At 44.2% G+C, this 3,733-nt stretch overlaps 1 non-coding gene across 1 annotated transcript; it reads left to right on the top strand.

Annotated features, from left to right (window-relative positions):
• Positions 1–1,859: 1,859 nt before the first annotated feature.
• On the top strand, positions 1,860–1,987 carry LOC142432914 (small nucleolar RNA SNORA3/SNORA45 family). Its single transcript, XR_012781003.1, has one exon. It is a non-coding gene; the product is annotated as a small nucleolar RNA SNORA3/SNORA45 family (small nucleolar RNA).
• The last annotated feature ends 1,746 nt before the right edge of the window (positions 1,988–3,733 follow it).

Here is a 3,733-nt window from a genome sequence, read left to right as displayed (position 1 = left end):
CTCTTCTCTACGCAACCTTACCCTTGATCATTCCCTACCAGGCCTGCCACTCCCCCTCTACCATTTTGGGCCCCATGTTGTTCCCTTGTCCCTGTGTTTGTTAACACCACTTCCTTACTCCCCTTACCCTCCCCACCCCAAGCTCCCCCGGAACTGTTGGTCTCGTTGTTTTTCCTCCAGATAGTTCATCCAGCCTGTCCTATTCAGACAGACCTGTGGAGACACTAACATGCACGAAAACAAGACAGACGAAAACAAAGCAACAGTATACAACCAGACAACAAAACAACAAAAACAAACCACCGACAAAGAACAAAACAAAACACTTCACAAAGAAAAGCTTGTAGTTAGTTCAGGGATCGTTTGCTGGCCCTTAGGAGCGTTTTCCAGTCCAGTCTGTTGGGGCACCACGCCCTGGCCCCAAAGTCCACTTTCAGCATTCTCTGGGGACCTTGCCACTCTATTCCCTTGCTGTTCCGCTGCACTCTCCCAGTGCTTTGCCTCGGTGTTGTGGGATCAGGTCAGACGCAATTCCCACACTGTGTCTCCGGTGCTGTCCCCTGTCACTGAGGGGCATCATTTATCATAGTGGGGCCAGCCATGCAACAAAAATAATTTTATGGTTGGGGGATCACCACAACATGAGGAACTGTATGAAAGGGTCATAGTATTAGGAAGGTTGAGAACCACTGAGCTGCAGGCCAGAGAGCAATTAGCCATGGCTTGTAAGAGGTAAATTTAAGGTAGCACTATTATGGGATTATATTGTGAGGAATACATTAAATTATAAGAATCTGATTGGGACTCATCTCTAACTCACAAGTGTGAAGGCCTCCCTCTCCCCAGAATCCTGGCCTCCCAGGCTTCTTAAAATATGAGAATTAAGAATTCATCTGCTTATCTCCCCAGTCTTCTCTTTCCCACAGTTACTCTATTGTGTCTACAATTAGGAGAGTTGGTAGTTGTAACTGAGCACTGTGTTAGTCAGGGTAGACTAGAGAAATAAATCCAGGTAGACTCACGTGTATAGAAAGAGCTTTATAGACAAAAGCAATTGAATATTGAGAAAACACCCTGGCCCAGTCAAAATCAAGTCCATAAGTCCTATATGAGCTCATATGTCTGATACCAATCTATAAATTCCTCTTCAGACTCATGAAACACAGGCAATGATGCCGAATACAGGAAGATCATAGGCCAGTGGGTGGAAAGTCTGGTGAATTCAGTGGTGGTAGAAGCATCTCAGTGCTGGCCTGGCTCTCCATGTGGCTCCTCCAGCACCAGGACTCTGGCTGCATCAGCATGACTCCATTAGGCCAGTCCTCAGTAATGTTTCTCAGGGAGTGAGTTTATGTCCCGCCTCCAGCGAGCCAATTATTTCCTTAGCACCTCTCAATGAAGTCACCAAGCTGCAGCCTTATTGACAGGCTAGACTCCACTCCTCCACAAGTTGATACCTGATTATGTAACTACCACAGGGACTACCTAGTTCTTCTGTCTCAGGATATTTGTGCAGGCCTATAGATTAGTTCCTTTCTTTTTTTAAATTAAAAAATAGTTTAACAGTTCGATTGGCTCATCATTCATCCATAATCCAATTCATTAGTTCAATCACATTAAGAGGAGTTGCACAGTCACCACCACAATCAATTTTAGAGCATTTTGTTCCTTCTTGCGCTTATTGTTATTAGCTTCCTATTTCCCCCACACCCTCCCCTGCAACTATTGAACCAGCAACTGTCTTTATAGATTTACCTATCCTGGATTTCATACACAGCAGAACATGCATACATACATAATTAAAAACGAAGAAGAATAACAAAGTAAAAGAGAAAAACCTCAATGGAAACTAAAGCAGAGTCGAGGTTAGAGTCCCGCTTGGGCATTGGTGTTGCCTTGGTGTGCTAGAGCCTCGAAGAGTGAGTGCTGACCTTATTCACTGGCTGCGCGTCTCGTGGCCCAGTCAGTCACCAGGTTAGCGACACGCCTCAGGTTAAAAAAGAAAAAAAAGAAACTAAAGCAGAAATTATTTAAAAGCAGAACAAATTTAAAATGAGTCAAAAGGGTGCTCAAATGATAAGGTGATACTTTTTAATCTAACTGACTTTGCAGTGATCCACTCTCCAATGCAGTCAGCATGACAGCAAGGCTGTCCACGTCCCTCTTCTATAGTCAGGGGGAGTCTTGGAGTCTCCGGCTTGCTTCTTTCTCTTTCCCCCAGATGGATAGAGACCCATCGTTGTCTCTCAGATGGCTGCTCAGGATTTTAATATTCTAGATGTTAAGAGAATGCAGATCATAAACTTTTAATCTCCTGATTCCATTTCATCTGTTTGTTTTAAATTCAAAAACCCCACCTTTTAACATGAAATGTGTAAGGTTTACAGAGCAAATCCGTCTTCCCTTCAACAATTCATACACGTTCTGTTTTGTGTCCTTGAGTATGACTCCCACAAGGTTACACCCCTCCTCCTACTTCCTCCTGGTGTTTCCCTTTCCCATTTCTTCTTCTTTTCTACCATTTCCTGCCGTTTGAATTTTGTTGTAAGCAGATGGTACCACTTGGATCTTGTGTGGTCTCGATTATTTTGAGTTCCTCCCTCCCTGCTGTCACTCTTCACCCTGCAGACTCCTTTACTGCTTAGCTGAAACGTCAGCCATGGCAGGGGGTAGGACAGTGGTGGTGGATGTGGGTGGGGAGTTTAGTTCCAGACCCGAAGGGTGACTAAGAGTCGTAATCTTGGGGGTCTGCCTGGCTCTCTTCTCCCAGTTAGGCTGGTGTTTTCATGATTTTTGAGTTTTGTTCCACATATTTCTTCTACTCTATCCAGGACCCTTTATTGGGATTCCCTTCTGATTAGTTTGTAGTGGAAGTCAGGCACCATCTAGTTCCTATGGTTTCATGGTGGTGGAGGCTGAGGCTTGAGTGGCCCATTAGTCCTTTACAGCACATAAACTTTGAGGGTTATGTTGTGTCTGTTGACTGAGTTGTCCTGTGAAACTATGGCTCTGTATCTTCAAACCTAGTAAACCAGTCCTAGGAGATATTTGATTTTATCTGGGAATTATCTATGACTGAGGCCCCTATGTGCTTTATTCAGCACACACACAAAAATATATTCATATGCCTATAAATACTCCTTCCAATATATGCATACTTCTCTAGCTATGTGGCCAATTGTGGATTTTTGGGTTGTTACTGTTGTCAGTGCAAAATTTTATGTTTTAGCATTTATCAATCATGTCCTTTTCTTGGATAATTTTTAGTGTCAACATTCACTTTGGTAAAATGGTGGACATTTCACACATTCAGCATTGTGACAGCTTTTCTTGAAAACACTCTGCCTCACCTGGCACCATTTGTATTCCCCTCAGAGTTATGATTTGAACTTGGGGCTCAGAGTGAGGAACCACTGGGAAACTACAGCCGTGAATGATCCTTGGGGCCTGTGCTGCCATGACACCGCGTGGCTCTACCACTCCCACCACCACCTGCCATCGAGTTCATTCTGATTGTGACTCACGGTGACCCCAAGGGGTTAGAGGAGAATGGTGCTGCATAAGGCTTTGGGTAGCTGATTGTTCTGGAGGTAGGAAGAAAGGCATCTTTCTTCTGATGCTCTTTTGGGTGCACTTGAACCTCTATTTAGCAGTTGAGCACATTAAGTATTTGAACCACACCGGGACTTCCCATGACTCACTTTTTTCCTGATGCTCTTTTTGTGTTGGCAAG

This window comes from Tenrec ecaudatus, chromosome 18, assembly GCF_050624435.1.
Source record: "Tenrec ecaudatus isolate mTenEca1 chromosome 18, mTenEca1.hap1, whole genome shotgun sequence".
Lineage (NCBI taxonomy): Eukaryota > Metazoa > Chordata > Mammalia > Afrosoricida > Tenrecidae > Tenrec > Tenrec ecaudatus.
Note: the sequence above shows the minus strand (reverse complement) of the source record. Positions and strands in the feature narration are given on the sequence as shown.